We start from the raw sequence: 18,455 nt of genomic DNA on the forward strand, positions 1-18,455 counted from the left end.
GATTCCTAGCCACTGGCCGCTCACTGCAGGACCTGCATTTTTCAGCAGCAGTATCAAAATCCCTTCTGAGCGGTCTAATTCCAGAGACATGCAGAGCGATTGTTGAAAGTCTACGTTCCTACGTGCGGTTTCCAAAAACACAGGATGAATGGAAAAAAATTGCTTCTGATTTTGAACAAACTTGGCAGTTCCCGAACTGCGGTGGGGCATTGGACAAGAAACATGTGCGCATCACCCAACCCCACAACTCCGGATCCTATTTCTATAACTATAAAGGATATTTCAGCATCATCCTGATGGCCCTTGTTAACGCCAACTACGAATTCATAAATGTTGATGTTGGCATGAACGGTAGGGTTTCCGATGGTGGTGTTTTGGAGCACACACGTTTTGGAGAGCGATTGCTGAACGGTGACCTGAACTTGCCTCCAAACTCTCAGACTACTGGCAACCTTAATTTTGTTTTTATCGGCGATGAAGCCTTCCCGCTTCTTCCAAATCTAATCAAACCATTCCCCCAGAAAACTCTTACGAATGAAAGACATATTTATAATTATCGTTTATCAAGGGCGCGACGTGTTGTAGAAAATGCCTTTGGTATTATGGCAAATCGCTTTAGAGTGTTCCACATGTCTATTAACTTGAAGCTACAGTCAATAGACTCTGTTGTGCTGGCGTGTTGCGTGTTGCACAACTTTCTACGCCAGCGCGATACTGTTGCGTACAGTCCACCAGGCTTTGGGGACTCTGTGAATACAGCCAATGGGGCAGTGGAGCCCGGTGAATGGCGTCAAGACACTGCTGCTATTGCAGACCTGCAAACATTTGCACACGGCAGAAACACGCTTGATGCGAAGACCTGCCGTGAAAAGTACTGTGAATATTTTAATGGTCCAGGTGCTGTTACTTGGCAGCAGCAGATATTATAGTTTGCGAAGCATATGTTATAGTTGCCTACTGATACCCTACTTTTTATTTTCTGTATTGATACGTGCAATAAAATTTTTGTTTTACTTTACCACTGCTTTTTTTGTCATTGTTTCACTACTAAGCAGTTTGTAAATATGTATACACATGCGTGTTCATCTCCATAAATATATATACACCGACATGCATATACATCCGTGTACTCTTATGTAAACATTCATTCATGTACACATACATATTTATATGAATACGTATATGCACACACAGAAACCAAAACAGATATATATTATACATTACATTACATTATATATCCCCTGGACAGTCAAGATCATTGAAAAAAAAAAAAAACCTTGTTGCCACTCTACAGTCTTGATGTCCTCCCGTTTTCGTGGGGAGGGGGTGAGTGGGGTCTGATTGGCTGGTGTGTGTTTGTGTGTGGGAACCTCCCCAAGGGAGAGGGAAATCAGCATCAAAAACATGGATGCAGACCTCTGTGACACCCTGGTTTTGCCAGGGCGGCACAGTGCTCTTTGTGCTGCCAACTACTGCTCAGGGTGATATATATGCCCCATACTCTTATGGGATGTATATGACGCAGCCTCTCCTGGGATGTATATGCCTCCGTGTCTCCTGTGATGTAGATGCCCCAGCTTCTCCTGTGATGTGTATGCCCCCAGCCTCTCCAGACCAAGACAAACCTGGAAAAGCAGTTGTGAGCAACAAAATGATCAATATCACCAAACATCACAGTCGCTACAGCCACCACTTGGGTGAGTTAATTAATTCATTGACCAAATATAGCCAGGTCGATTTCAAGTTGAAAATTTTTAGTGGTCCCCGAAGGTTGGTAGAAAATTACAAATGTCCCCCGGCAGTAAAAAGGTTCCCAACCCCTGTTTGAAAGGTTTTTCAAAAAATTGACACAACACCGAATATAAACTTGAAAGATTTATGTGTATTAAAAAAAAAAAAAAAAAACCTGTTTACAACAAATAATAAGACATTTAGTGGCCCTGTGGTTGGCTTGCCACAAACTGGTTTAACAAATCGCCTTGTCGGCGTATGGCTTGCGACAGACGCCTATGTGATTCCAGCATCTGCGTGTTTGACTCGATCAGGTCCTGTAGTGTGGGGATTTCTGTGGAGGGAATGGTAAAAGTTAACCAGGCTTGTTCAAACATCGAACTGACAGGTATATGTTTTTTGTTGACCACTCACGGTTTTGTGGTTCATCACCTTCATCCTCTGAGGCGCTGACGGCCCAACCAGATCCTGTGGCTAGGGAACACAAATCAATTATTAGTACACAACAGCCCACCATCATTTTAACATCCATGTATCCTTTCCAACTTGTAGGGACACCATGTTATGTGCATAAATTACAGGAAGGGTAGCCTGCACCAAACTCACCAACTGATGCGGGGGAAAAGGCATCGGGAGACAGTGAATGATGAGGAGACAGGGTGTAAGGTGGTGATGGGGTTGATTGAAGTGATGGGGTTGCAGCAGGTGATGGGTTTGGAGAAGGAGAGGGTGGCCCAGCAGGAGATGGTGCAGCAGGTGGAGGTGGGGTAGACGCAGCTGATCCTGGACCAGGAGATGGTGGAGCCGGTTGCGGTGGTGGTGCAGCTGGGGGTGGTCCTAGGTATAGGAGAAAACTTCTATTGAGCGGATAACTCCAGGCCTCCACGGCTTAAGCCCGCTTTACACCATACAATTCTGCATACAATATCGTATGCGATGTGACACGCCCCCATCGTATGTGCGACAAGTTACATTACTTTCCCTTTCATTTTTTAAACAGACATAACTATTCAGATTTTAAGACATCGTAGTGTGTGAAGCCTAGATGACACGATTAACAAGTGCATAAAGCATCGTAATCGTATCATCGTTGTAGCGTCGGCGTAATCCATAATTACGCTGACGCGACGGTCCGATGTTGTTCATCGTTCCTGCGGCAGCACACATCGCTGTGTGTGAAGACGCAAGAGCGAGGAAAATTTCCTATCGGCGTCACCGCGGCTCCCGTAGGATATGTGGAAGGAAAAAGGTGGGCGGGATGTTTACATCCCGCTCATCTACGCCCCTCCGCTCCTATTGGCAGCCTGCCGTGTGACGTCGCAGTGAGTCCGTACGACCCGCCCCCTTAATAAGGAGGCGGGTCACCAACCAGAGCGACGTCCCAGGACAGGTGAGTCCATGTGAAGGTGCCGTAGCTATAATGTTCGCTACGACAGCTATCACAAGGATATCGCAGCTGCGAGGGGGGCGTGGACTATCGCGCTCGGCATCGCGGCATCAGCTTGCGATGTCGCAGCGTGCAAAGTACCCCTAAGGCCATTATATACTGCCATTATATACTGCATTCTAACATGCTGTATATAAGAGCCCTGGCTGCTGTGACAACATAAAAAATACTTTATATAACTTACCTAGCCGTCGCGCTGCTGTGGAATAGGAGGACGGAGATGGCTGAAAGAGGCGCCGGCGGAACTGAACAACGTACACGCCTCCGTGACCCTATTCCACTGTAGCGCGACCGTAAGGTATATAAATTGTTTTTTATTTGCTTTGTCTGGTGTTGTTTAGGGGTTAACAAAACCAAACCAGGCCAAAGCCGCAAAACAACACTCACCACGACGCCTCATGATGTCTGCCCGGATACTGGCGAACAGATCACTTGACCTGTATCGCAGATCCGCCACCTTCTTTCTGATTTGGGTTGTGGACCGCTCCAGCCCAAATCGACGGGACAGGCCTCTCCTGATCTTCTCCAGCACTGCCTGCTTATGCAGTATGGGATGCTCACGGGGGGCCTCACAAAGGTAATCCAGTTTTACCACCATTTTCACTAGATAGTGAACCTCCACAGACCCCCAGGGAGAAGAGCGCCTCCTTGCCGCCATGTTCCCGCCTCTGGGCATAGTAAAACATCCACGCCGCCCACCAGACTTCAAAGACGACGGGAGCAACGTCATCACGTCACGTTATGAACAGCGTCGCAGTAGCGATCCCGCTTGCGGTCTCATTGTCAGCTAGCCCGCTCTAACCGCGTCAGCACAGCTGCGCCTCCGTCTGCCGGGAACGCAGTAGCGTCGCCGGCCAGAAGTGACCGCTGGTGTGGGCACTGTTAATACTAGTCCTTCTAACATAAAAATCCAATACACAAACATAAATCAATGATTTAAGTGCTATCTATGCAATTTGCTGTCTGACTCGGTTACAGCCGATATCTCAGACAGGAACGCTACTGTGATTCTGTTCTAGCTTTATTCAGACCGCTAGTTTCACGAATGGGAACGCTACTGTGACGCGGTTCGAGCGGCTTGTTGAGATCGAGACCGCTAGCGGGATCGCTACTGCGACGTTGTTCAGAACGTGACGTGATGACGTTACTCACGTCGCCTTTGAAGTCTGTTGGGCGGCGTACATGCTCAGAGGCGGGAACATGGCGGCCAGGAGACGCAGTTCTCCATGGGGGCCTGTTGAGGTGCATTATCTGATTCGGATGATGATAAAAAAAGATTATTTTTGTGAGGCAGAGCATGAACATCCCATGCTTCACAAGCAGGCTGTGCTGAGGCTAATTAGCAGAGGCCTGGCCCGTAGATTTGGGGTGGAGCGATCCACAACCCAAATCCGGAAGAAACTGGCAGACCTGCGCTATAAGTCCAGTGAACTCCTCGCCAGCATCCGAGCAGACATCGAGAGGCGTCATGGTGAGTGCTGTTTAGCGGCTTTGGTCCTGTTCGGTTTTGTTTACCCATGAACAACCCATGACTTTATGGTTCATGGATCATGGATCGAAACATCGGTGTTACCATTTAGTAAACATGTTAAATATAATATCCCCAAAATTATATTGTAGGATCACCTTTTATGGCCTAGAGCAGACCTAGGCAAGGGGCGGCCCGCGGGCCACATCCGGCCCGCCTACTCTCTGTGACCGGCCCGCCTGGCTCTGGGCATCCTTACTGGCCGGTCACTGATGAGGGCAATCTGACCTGTTGTCCGTAGCTCCAGGCTCCGGCCGGCCCGTGGTCAGATTGCCCTCATCACACGCTGCGTGCCGGCAAGGAACAGAGGACAGATACTGCAGCACCGCACAGTGAAGCAGCGGAACGCAGGAATCTGTCCTCTGTTTCCTGCCGGCACTTTCTCTGTGACACACACGCGCGCGCCCTGGTGTCGTCAATATGTCGTCGGGTTCATGAGAGTTCATTGGGAACTGTGACAAGTCCCCGAGATGCTCCGGCTTCCAGGTTCTCAACATACACACACCTGTATACTCACCCAGCGATGCGGTCCCCAGCACTGTCCCTTCTTCCAGCTGCTCACTCCAGTGAATATTCAGTGAGTATACTTACAAGCGATAAGGAGCGGGAGGCAGCAGAGTCAGAGACAGCAGCGCTGGAGAGAGGTAAATATAGAAAATCTTTTTATTAAAAAGACCTGTGTTTTCTCTGGTATTTGTCACACTGATGTCACACAGATCACATCAGTGTGCGATCCGTGTGACACCTGTGTGCTGCCAGAGAAAAAAAGGATATGTGTGCGTGCAGGTCCACGAGGGGTCACACAGTCCGCAACTTACTGTTTGTATCTGAAGGGATAGTATATATGTTATATACAGTATTGGGTAAAACTGAGTTAATTATATTAGTCCGGCCCTCTAAAACCATCCCAATTTCTCATGCGGCCCCATGGGAAAATTAATTGCCCACCCCTGGCCTAGAAAAATAAAAGGAATTGAGGACCCAAAGGAGGGGGTTTATTTCTGAAAGATATGTACTAGAAAAATACACACACATATGGCTTCTAAACTTGCTCACTCAGATATGCACCGAGATAAGAAGGATAGTCAGATGATTGGACAATGCTCCAAACGCGATTACAGCAAGGTTTTTTGGAAAGCACAGTGTAGTTCAAATGCAATATATTCCAAAGAAAATAATAACATTATACCAAGATATCTAGTGTGCATATCAGAGGGACAAGGTGGCGAAAAAGAGCTAATTATCCTTTGTAAAAGGTATGGTATGCAAACTTGATCAAATTCAATGCTCCTGGGGTATAATGGGATTATTTTCTCTTTGCATATATTAGCATTTGATCAACACTGTGCCAGTCTTTGCATAAACCATTTCGCAAAAAAACATGCTGGGTAATCGCGTTTGGAGTATTGTCCATTGCCCTGATTACACAGCACAACAAATAAACACTTTTTGTCTGCTACTTGGCAAAAAACATGTGCGCTATACTAAATCGAATGCGCTGAATCCAAATCTGAAGTTAGTTTTTTTGTAGCACGTCAGGATATTAAGTTATTCCAATTTTTGTGAAAATTAAAATAAGCAATTAATAAAGATACAGAATCGTTATGTCCCACAGTTTCACAACATGTATTATCATTTTTATTGAAAAAGAAGTATAGGTAAATAAACCAAAAAACTTAAAAATCACTTATAGTAGCTTAAGAAGAAATCGCCTTGAACTCAGCAGAGTACTTTTAAAAGTGCTTCAGGCACTTGCTTTTGCGCTTGTGAGTGGTCCTAGTGGCCCGTTGCAAAAACCAGCAGTAATCGCCCATCATGTTGGGGTTAAAGCGACCTGGGTATCTTTTTTCCATAGTAGAAATGTCCTGGTGGAATCTCTCACCATGTTCGTCACTGACATTACCCATATTTGGAGGAAAGAAGTCAAGATGTGAATGTAGGAAATGCATTTTCAATGACATTCGGGCACCATGCATTTCGTATGCTTGAAGCATATTGTCTATTAGTTCAGCATAGTTTTCTGCTCTTTCGTTTCCAAGGAAGTTTTGAACTACTACTATAAATGCATCCCATGCAGTTAGTTCAAGTGGGGTGAGTTCTTTCTTGAAGATTTCATCATGGATTAGTTGGTGGATTTCAGGACCAATAAAGATTCCTGCTTTGAGTTTGGCCTCAGTTTTCAATGCACTAAACTTTTCCTTCAGATACTTAAATCCATTCCCTTGACGATCCATTGCTACTACAAAATTTTTCATTAGTCCTAGTTTAATGTGAAGAGGTGGAAGATAAACTTTAAGTGGATCGACAAGTGATTCGTGTTGAACATTGTGCTTACCAATCTTATGTTCATCTCTATTGGGCCACCGTTTAATTTTATAATGGTTGTTGTCATCTCGACTGTTCCATAGGCACAGAAGAAGGGAATTTTGTTACTTACCGTAAATTCCTTTTCTTCTAGCTCCAATTGGGAGACCCAGACGATTGGGTGTATAGCTACTGCCTCCGGAGGCCACACAAAGTATTACACTAAAAAGTGTAAGGCCCCTCCCCTTCTGCATATACACCCCCCGTGGGATCACGGGCTCCTCAGTTTTAGTGCAAAAGCAAGAAGGAGGAAAGCCAATAACTGGTTAAACAAATTCAATCCGAAGGAACATCGGAGAACTGAAACCATTCAACATGAACAACATGTGTACCCGAAAAAACCAAAAATCCCGAAGGAAACAGGGCGGGTGCTGGGTCTCCCAATTGGAGCTAGAAGAAAAGGAATTTACGGTAAGTAACAAAATTCCCTTCTTCTTCGGCGCTCCATTGGGAGACCCAGACAATTGGGACGTCCAAAAGCAGTCCCTGGGTGGGTAAATTAATACCTCAAGTTAGGGCCGTAAAACAGCCCTTCCCTACATGGAGGCAACCGCCGCCTGCAGGACTCTTCTACCTAGGCTGGCATCCGCCTAAGCGTAGGTATGCACCTGATAATGCTTGGGAAAGTGTGCAGACTCGACCAGGTAGCTGCCTGGCACACCTGCTGAGCCGTAGCCTGGTGCCGTAATGCCCAGGACGCACCCACGGCTCTGGTAGAATGGGCCTTCAGCCCTGATGGAACCGGAAGCCCAGCAGAACGGTAGGCTTCAAGAATTGGTTCCTTGATCCATCGAGCCAGGGTGGATTTGGAAGCCTGCGACCCTTTACGCTGACCAGAGTCAAGTACAAAGAGCGCATCCGAGCGGCGCAGGGGCGCCGTGCGGGAAATGTAGATTCTGAGTGCTCTCACCAGATCCAACAAATGCAAATCCATTTCATATCGATGAACTGGATGAGGACAAAAGGAAGGTAAGGAGATATCCTGATTGAGAAGAAAGGGGGATACCACCTTAGGGAGAACTCCGGAATCAGGCGCAGCACTACCTTGTCTTGGTGAAACACCAGGAAGGGAGCTTTGGCTGACCGCGCTGCTAGTTCGGACACTCTCCGAAGAGATGTGACCGCTACCAGAAAGGCCACTTTCTGTGAAAGTCGAGAAAGTGAAACATCCCTCAGAGGCTCGAAGGACGGCTTCTGGAGAGCAATTAGTACCCTGTTCAGATCCCATGGGTCTAACGGCCTCTTGTACGGAGGGACAATGTGACAAACCCCCTGCAGGAACGTGCGTACCTGAGGAAGTCGTGCTAGGCGCTTCTGAAAGAATACAGACAGCGCTGGGACTTGTCCTTTAAGGGAGCCGAGCGACAAACCTTTTTCCAAACCAGAGCAGGAAGGAAAGAAAAGTAGGCAATGCAAATGGCCAGGGAGACACTCCCTGAGCAGAGCACTAAGATAAGAATATCTTCCACGTCCTGTGGTAGATCTTGGCAGACGTCGGCTTCCTAGCCCGTCTCATGGTGGCAATGACGTCTTGAGATAATCCTGAAGACGCTAGGATCCAGGACTCAATGGCCACACAGTCAGGTTCAGGGCCGTAAAATTCAGACAGAAAAAACGGCCCTTGGGACAGTAAGTCTGGCCGGTCTGGTAGTGCCCACGGTTGGCCGACCGTGAGATGCCACAGATCCGGGTACCACGACCTCCTCGGCCAGTCTGGGGCGACGAGGATGGCGCGGCGGCAATCGGAGCTGATCTTGCGTAGCACTCTGGGCAACAGTGCCAGAGGGGGAAACACATAGGGTAGCTGGAACTGCGACCCATCCTGAACTAAGGCGCCTGCCGCCAGAGCTCTTTGATCGTGAGACCGCGCCATGAAAATCGGGACCTTGTTGTTGTGCCGAGATGCCATTAGGTCGACGTCCGGCATCCCCCAGCGGCTACAGATTTCCTGAAACACGTCCGGGTGCAGAGACCATTCCCCTGCGTCCATACCCTGGCGACTGAAGAAGTCTGCTTCCCAGTTTTCTACGCCCGGGATGTGAACTGCGGATATGGTGGATGCTCTGTCTTCCACCCACATCCGAATCCGCCGGACTGCCTGGGAGGCTTGCCGACTGCGTGTTCCGCCTTGGTGGTTGATGTATGCCACCGCTGTGGAGTTGTCCGACTGAATTCGGATCTGTTTGCCTTCCAGCCACTGCTGGAAGGGTTGCAGGGCAAGATACACTGCCCAGATTTCCAGAACATTGATCTGAAGGGTGGACTCTTGCTGAGTCCACGTACCCTGAGCCCTGTGGTGGAGAAAGACTGCTCCCCACCCTGACAGACTCGCGTCTGTCGTGACCACCGCCCAGGATGGGGGTAGGAAGGACTTTCCTTTTGACAATGAGGTGGGAAGAAGTCACCACTGAAGAGAGTCCTTGACCGTCTGAGAAAGGGAGACGTTCCTGTCTAGGGACGTCGACTTCCCATCCCATTGGCGGAGAATGTCCCATTGCAGTGGACGCAGATGAAACTGCGCGAAAGGGACTGCCTCCATTGCTGCTACCATCTTCGCTAAGAAGTGCATGAGGCGTCTTAAGGGGTGTGACTGGCCTTGAAGGAGAGACTGCACCCCCGTCTGTAGTGAACGCTGTTTGTCCAGCGGAAGCTTCACTATCGCTAAGAGAGTATGAAACTCCATGCCAAGATATCTCAGCGATTGGGTCGGGGTCAGAATTAACTTTGAAAAGTTGATGATGCACCCGAAACTCTGGAGAGTCTCCAGCGCAACGTTCAGGCTGTGTTGGCATGCCTCTTGAGAGGGTGCCTTGACAAGTAGATCGTCCAAGTAAGGGATCACAGAGTGACCCTGAGAGTGCAGGACTGCTACCACTGCTGCCATGACCTTGGTGAAAACCCGTGGGGCTGTCGCCAGACCGAAGGGCAGGGCTACGAACTGAAGATGCTCGTCTTCTATAACGAATCGTAGCAAACACTGGTGCTCTGGAGCAATCGGCACGTGGAGATAAGCATCCTGATGTCTATTGATGCTAGGAAATCTCCTTGAGACATTGAGGCAATGACGGAGCGGAGGGATTCCATCCGGAACCGCCTGGTTTTCATGTGTTGAGCAGTTATAGGTCCAGAACGGAACGGAAAGAGCCGTCCTTTTTTGGCACCACAACCAGATTGGAGTAAAAAACCGTGACCTTGTTCCTGCAGAGGAACAGGGATTACCACTCCTTCTGCCTGCAGAAGAGCATCGGCTCGGTCGGGAGGTGGGGAAGTTCTGAAGAATCGAGCCGGAGGACGAGAACAGAACTCTATCCTGTACACGTGAGACAAAATGTCTCTCACCCACCGGTTTTTGACCTGTGGCAGCTAAATGTCGCCAAAGCGGGAGAGTCTGCCACTGACCGCGGATGCGGAGAGAGAGGGCTGAAAGTCATGAGGAAACCGCCTTGGTAGCGGTTCCTCCGGCTGCCTTCTTTGGGCGTGATTGAGCCCGCCAGGAATCTGAGCCCCTCTGAGCCTTTTGAGTCCTTATGGACGAGGAAAACTGGGACCTGCCCGAGCCTGGAAAGGATCGAAACCTCGACTGTCCTTTCCTCTGTTGGGTTTTGTTTGATCTGGGCTGGTGTAAGGAAGAATCCTTACCCTTGGACTGTTTAATGATTTCATCCAATCGCTCACCAAACAGTCTGACACCAGATAATGGCAAACTGGTTAAACACTTTTTGGAAGCAGAATCTGCCTTCCATTCCCTTAACCACAAGGCTCTGCGTAAAAACCACGGAGTTGGCGGACGCCACTGACGTACGGCTCGTAGAGTCCAGGACAGCATTAATAGCGTAAGTCGCAATGCAAACATATGCGAGGTTAAGGACGCCATCTGCGGCACAGATATACGTGTGCCAGTGTCCACCTGCGCAAGACCAGCTGAAATAGCTTGGAGCGCCCATACGGCTGCGAATGCCGGAGCAAACGACACGCCGATAGCTTCATAGACAGATTTCAACCAGAGGTCCATCTGTCTGACAATGGCATCTTTAAGTGAAGTCCCATCTTCCACTGCAACTATGGATCTAGCCGCAAGCCTGGAGATTGGGGGATCCACCTTTGGACACTGGGTCCAGCGCTTGACCACGTCAGGGGGAAAGGGATAACGTGTATCCTTAAGACGTGTGGAGAAACGCTTGTCTGGATAAGCGTGGTGTTTCTGGACTGCTTCTCTGAAGTCAGAGTGGCCCAAAAAGAAGGGAATTTTGTTACTTACCGTAAATTCCTTTTCTTCTAGCTCTTATTGGGAGACCCAGACGATTGGGGTATAGCTACTGCCCTCCGGAGGCCACACAAAGCACTACACTAAAAAGTGCAAGGCCCCTCCCCTTCTGGCTATACCCCCCCGTGGTATCACGGGTACTCCAGTTTTAGTGCCAAAGCAAGAAGGAGGAAGCCAATAACAGGTTTAAACAAATTAACTCCGAGAAACATCGGAGAACCGAAAAAACCGTTCAACATGAACAACATGTGTACCCGCAAACCACAAAAAAATCCCGAAGGACAACAGGGCGGGTGCTGGGTCTCCCAATAAGAGCTAGAAGAAAAGGAATTTACGGTAAGTAACAAAATTCCCTTCTTCTTCAGCGCTCTATTGGGAGACCCAGACGATTGGGACGTCCAAAAGCTGTCCCTGGGTGGGTAAAGAAATACCTCATGTTAGAGCTGCAAAAAAACAGCCCTCCCCTACGGGGATGTCACTGCCGCCTGCAGGACTCTTCTACCTAAGCTGGCATCCGCCGAAGCATAGGTATGCACCTGATAATGCTTGGTGAAAGTGTGCAGACTGGACCAGGTTGCTGCCTGGCACACCTGTTGAGCCGAAGCCTGGTGTCGTAATGCCCAGGACGCACCCACGGCTCTGGTTGAGTGGGCTTTTAGCCCTGAAGGAACCGGAAGCCCCGCAGAGCGGTAGGCCTCTAGAATTGGTTCTTTGATCCATCGAGCCAGGGTGGCTTTAGAAGCCTGCAATCCCTTGCGCGGACCAGCGACAAGGACAAAAAGAGCATCGGAACGGCGTATGGGCGCCGTTCGGGAAATGTAGATTCTGAGTGCTCTCACCAGATCTAGCAAACGTAAGTCCTTTTCATACCGGTGAACCGGATGAGGGTAAAAGGAAGGCAAGGATATATCCTGATTAAGATGAAACGAGGATACGACCTTAGGGAGAAACTCCGGAATGGGGCGCAGCACTACCTTGTCCTGGTGGAACACCAGGAAAGGAGCCTTGGATGACAAAGCTGCCAGCTCAGACACTCGCCGAAGCGATGTGATCGCGACAAGAAACGCCACTTTCTGTGACAGGCGAGAAAAGGAAACGTCCTTTAGAGGCTCGAAGGGCGGCTTTTGCAGAGCAACAAGTACTCTGTTCAGATCCCATGGATCTAACGGCCGCTTGTACGGGGGCACAATATAACAGACCCCCTGTAGGAACGTGCGCACCTTAGGAAGACGTTGATGACGTTGAGGGTCTTTCCCAGCGAGCCCGCTTAGGGTGGCTGGGGCTATCATCTGAGTCATAATACTCAGCCTGTGAAGCCGGGGACCCCCTTGCAGTCTGGATTAAATCCAACTGAGGGGGATTAGAGGACAGAGACCTCGCCGTGTCCATAGACTGAGCCCCAGGCATGGATTGCAAAGTTTCAAGGATTTTTGCCATAGTCACAGACATATTATCAGCAAAAACTGCAAAGTCTGTCCCTGACACCGGGGCAGGACTTACAGGCGTCTCAGCCTGGGTCACTATCTCTCCTGACTCCGGCTGGCGAAGCAGCACCGGATCTGAGCATTGCACACAATGGGGGTCCTTGGAGCCTGCTGGTAGAGCAGCCCCACATGCAGCACACGCAGTGTACACAGCCCTAGCCTTGGCAGCCTTGCGTTTTGTGGATGACATGTTGCTGCCTCCTCAGAGCGATCTGGGTATACAGCCAGGAAGCGACCTCACAGTGCAAGCAATAAGGAAATATATATATGTCCAGTGACACAGTACACTAATACACACTGAGGCACTAGAGGGGCCAGCTGAAAAGCCGCTTACCGCCCGCTTAAGAGCGGGTGTGTGATCTCCAAAGCCCCCTAGTCCAGGTCTCCCAGAGCCTTGCGTCCTTCCTCCAGCCAGACATGCATGTAATGGCTGCCGGCGTCCTGAGAGAGGAGGGGGGGCGGGCCCTGGGCGTTCCTGACTAAGAGCGGGAAGCCTGCTTCCCTCTGTGCCTAGTGAGAGGGCTGGAGCATGTAAATCAGGCTCCAGCCCTCGTCGCTGCGGTGAAACAGCGTCTCTCCCCTACCCTGATTGACAGGGTGGGGGCGGGAACGAATCGGAGCTGCCGGCGTCCTAGGCCGCAAAAGCCGGGGACTCGATTTATAAACGCCACCGCCGTAAAAGCGCGGTCGGCGTTTCCCCGGCGAACTAAAAGTCACAGCAGCGCCGCCGGTCCAGCGGGGGTCGGCGCTGCGTTCCCACAACACAGAAAAAAGTCCCCCAGTTAAACTGTAGGAACACTAGCTCTAGCGTTACGGTCCCCGGCGCACTACAACACCCAGCCAGCCCGGAGTGTGTCTGTGCCTGCCGGGGACACAGAGTACCTGTATGATGCAGGGCCTTGTCCCTGATTGTACTCCTGCTCCGTATCCATCAGGTGCTATGGGTCTGTGGATGGAGCCCGGCGTCAGAGCTTAGAGGCCGGCAGGATCCCACTTCCACAGAGCCCTACAAGGGGATGTGGAAGGAAAACAGCATGTGGGGCTCCAGCCCCTGTACCAGCAATAGGTACCTCAACCTTACAACACCATCCACGGGTGAGAAGGGAGCATGCTGGGAACCCTATATGGGCCCTCTTTTCTTCCATCCGAAATAGTCAGCAGCTACTGCTGACTAAAATCTGTGGAGCTATGCATGGAATGTCTGACCTCCTTCGCACAAAGCTTGAAAACTGGAGTACCCGTGATACCACGGGGGGGTATAGCCAGAAGGGGAGGGGCCTTGCACTTTTTAGTGTAGTGCTTTGTGTGGCCTCCGGAGGGCAGTAGCTATACCCCAATCGTCTGGGTCTCCCAATAGAGCGCTGAAGAAAGTACTGAATTTACGCTTGGGATACCTGAAATGGAATTTCTCCTGCTGCGAAGCTGACTCCTCCACTGGAGGGGCTGAGGGAGAAATATCCACCAGTCTATTGATGGACGCTATGAGATCGTTCACCATGGCGTCACTATTAGGAGCATCCAGATTGAAAGCGGTCTCAGGATCAGAATCCTGATCAGCTACCTCTGCCTCATCATACAGAGAATCCTCTCGCTGAGACCCTGACTAGTGTGTGAAGTCGAGGGTCTCTCCCAGCGAGCTCGCTTAGGCTGACTGGGACTGTCGTCCGTGCAGAGCCTTCAGCCTGGGATGTATGGGACCCCCTTGGAGCACGTATTAGTTCCAACTGAGGGAGACCGGGGGGCATTGTTCAACAGCGCCCATTGTCTGAGTCACCGGCCTGGACTGCAAGTTTCTAGAATCTTGGTCATAGTCCCAGACATTTTATCCGCAAAAAACTGCAAACTCTGTCCTCTGGACAGTTTCACAGGTGGCTCTCTCTGGGCCACCACTAGCAGAGACTCTACCCAATGGGGGTTAGTGGAACCTGCCGGTAAAACAGCCTCACATGCGGTACAGACAGCATAGAAAGCCTGTGCCTTGGCACCCTTGCTTTTCTGCGGACGACATGCTGTTGTCTCCTCAGAGCAATCCAGGGGTATCTAGCCAAGAAGCGACCGTACAGTGCAAATATAGGTACAAGCATAAAGTACACAAAACACTGTGGCACTAGTGGGGTCAGCACCAAGGTGCTGCTTACCGCCCGCTTAAGCGGGTGTGTGGTCGCCAGAATCCCTTGACCGGGTCTCCCAGAGCCTGTGTCCGTTCTCCAGCTTAGACTGCATGCAGGAATGGCTGCCGGCGTCCTGTGAAGAGGGGCGGGCCGTGGGCGTGCCCCAGACAACGAGCGGGAAACTGGCGTCCCACTGTGCCCAGTGAGGGGGCTGGAGTATGTAAATAAGACTCCAGCCCTCGGTGCTGACCACTGTACAGCGTCCCGCCCCTTCCCTGACTGGCAGGCCCGGGGGCGGGAAGGAAACGAAACTAGGCCGCAAAAGCCGGGGACTCGATTTATAAGCGCTGCCGTCGTAAAAGCACGGTCAGCGCGGAAGTCCCCGGCGCACCACAAGTCTCATCCGCGCCGCAGCTTCTAGCAGCGGCCGGCGCGGCAGTTTCCCACACATTAACTCACTCAGCTAAGCTGCAGTGAGTATAGCCCCAGCGCGCAGCGCTGTTGTCCCCGGCGCACTAACACACCCAGCATGCTGGTGTGTGTGTGCGTGGTCTGTACGGGGACACAGAGTACCTTAACGTTGCAGGGCCTTGTCCCTGACGATACTCAGCTCCATTCCAGCAGGATCTCCGGGTCTGTGGATGGAGCCCGGCCTCAGAGCCTGGAGGCCGGTAAGATCCCACTTCACCCAGAGCCCTCAGGGGGATGGGGAAGGAAAGCAGCATGTGGGCTCCAGCCTCCGTACCCGCAATGGGTACCTCAACCTTAACAAACACCGCCGACAAAAGTGGGGTGAGAAGGGAGCATGCTGGGGGCCCTAGTATGGGCCCTCTTTTCTTCCATCCGACATAGTCAGCAGCTGCTGCTGACTAAACAGTGGAGCTATGCGTGGATGTCTGACCTCCTTCGCACAAAGCATAAAACTGAGGAGCCCGTGATCCCACGGGGGGTGTATATGCAGAAGGGGAGGGGCCTTACACTTTTTAGTGTAATACTTTGTGTGGCCTCCGGAGGCAGTAGCTATACACCCAATCGTCTGGGTCTCCCAATGGAGCGCCGAAGAAAGCACATATGCTTAGTGTAACCTAACTGCAAACCAAGGACTAGTGCAACAACTTTGAGGTCAGCACAAATGTTCCATTGATGTTCTGAATATTTAATCAATTTCAGAATGATCTGCATAGAAGCATAGGTCTCTTTCATTCCAACCGCATGTGCAATGCCTTCAACAATGCCTGAATAGGCGTATGGCCTTTTCTAAGTATAACTCAAAATCTGGACGTGCTGTGCAAATTCTGAGTTCATATTTGGAATCAGCATGTTCAAATTAGTAAAGAACACATGTTTTACCCTCAGTAGCAAAATCATTGTTGTGCTGTGTTATCATTGTTATCTCGGTGCATATCAGAGTGACATTAGAAGCCTTGAGTACAACTATTTACCGAACAGTATAAAATAGACGAATTTTAAGTGATTGATTTTTGTGCATTGTTTTTTCAATGAATGCAGCATGTCTGCTGCTTTGAGGCAAGTGGTCCCCATGTGTCTGGTACCCCGAGAAAAAGGTTTGTCAAACATACATAAAAAAGCTACAATATATCTACCGATGTGTCGGCGGTGTCATGTTGTAAGTTATGCACATCCGGCATCGTTACAGATATTGTAGTGTGTGAAAACTACATGAGACTATGATTGAACGAATAACCGTTCATCGCATACACGTCGTTTGATTACTAAAAAGGGAACGTCTGGTTGTTAAATGTTCCAGAGGCAGCACACATCGCAGTGTGTGACACCCCGGGAACGACTAACTGCAACTTACCTGCGTCCCGCTTCTTTCTTATGAATGGTCGTATGGAAGGGTAAGTACTTGTGACAGGAACAAAGCATAGGTGCGACACGGTTAACTAATTTAACTTGCAGAATTGTATGGTCTAAAGCAGGCGTAGCCATGGAGGCCTGGAGCTATGCACTCAATAAAATTTTTCTCCTATACCTAGGACCACCTCCACCTGCTCCACCATCTCCTGGTGCAGCATCTGATGCGGATCCCCTACCTCCACCGACTCCACCATCTCCCGGTCCAGCATCAGCTGCGTCTACCCCACCTCCACCTGCTGCACCATCTCCTGCTGGGCCACCCTCTCCTTCTCCAAACCCATCACCTGCTGCAACCCCATCACTTCAATCAACCCCATCACCACCTTACACCCTGTCTCCTCATCATTCACTGTCTCCTGATGCCTTTTCCCCCCGCATCAGTTGGTGAGTTTGGTGCAGGCTACCCTTCCTGTAATTTATGCACATAACATGGTGTCCCTACAAGTTGGAAAGGATACATGGATGTTAAAATGATGGTGGGCTGTCGTGTACTAATAATTGATTTGTGTTCCCTAGCCACAGGATCTGGTTGGGCCGTCAGCGCCTCGGAGGATGAAGGTGATGAACCACAAAACCGTAAGTGGTCAACAAAAAACATATACCTATTAGTTCGATGTTTGAACAAGCCTGGTTAACTTTTACCATTCCCTCCACAGAAATCCCCACACTACAGGACCTGATCGAGTCAAACACGCAGATGCTGGAATCACATAGGCGTCTGTCGCAAGCCATACGCCGACAAGGCGATTTGTTAAACCAGTTTGTGGCAAGCCAACCACAGGGCCACTAAATTTCTTATTATTTGTTGTAAACAGGTTTTTGTTTTTTTTTATTACACATAAATCTTTCAAGTTTATATTCGGTGTTGTGTCAATTTTTTGAAAAACCTTTCAAACAGGGGTTGGGAACCTTTTTACTGCCGGGGGACATTTGTAATTTTCTACCAACCTTCGGGGACCACTAAAAATTTTCAACTTGAAAACGACCTGGCTATATTTGGTCAATGAATTAATTAACTCACCCAAGTGGTGGCTGTAGCGACTGTGATGTTCGGTGATATTGATCATTTTGTTGCTCACAACTGCTTTTCCAGGTTTGTCTTGGTCTGGAGAGGCTGGGGGCATACACATCACAGGAGAAGCTGGGGCATCTACATCACAGGAGACACGGAGGCATATACATCCCAGGAGAGGCTGCGATATATACATCCCATAAGAGTATGGGGCATACACATCACCCTGAGCAGTAGGTGGCAGCACGAAGAGCACTATGCCGCCCTGGCAAAACCTGGGTGTCACAGAGGTCTGCATCCATGTTTTTGGTGCAGATCTCACTCTCCCTTGGGGCTCAGTCCTATATACAGTATATATACAGTATATACGGGCTTTTTGAAGGTATGTGAAATAGCGTGTGAATTTATATACACTATTGTCTGAAGTCCTTATTCACCCCCAAAAAAACATCTTTCATCACTCTCAATCATTATTTCATTCATGCCCACAGGCCACAATTTTGAAACAAAATAAAATGTTTTATTTTTAACAAAACACATATGGTATCAATACAATCAATAAAGTGAAGAAAAAAACCAAACATCAACACAACATATCAAAAGAAGTATGGAAAACTGATAATTTATAATACA

The sequence above is a fragment of the Anomaloglossus baeobatrachus genome, chromosome 5 (genome assembly GCF_048569485.1).
Source record: "Anomaloglossus baeobatrachus isolate aAnoBae1 chromosome 5, aAnoBae1.hap1, whole genome shotgun sequence".
NCBI lineage: Eukaryota > Metazoa > Chordata > Amphibia > Anura > Aromobatidae > Anomaloglossus > Anomaloglossus baeobatrachus.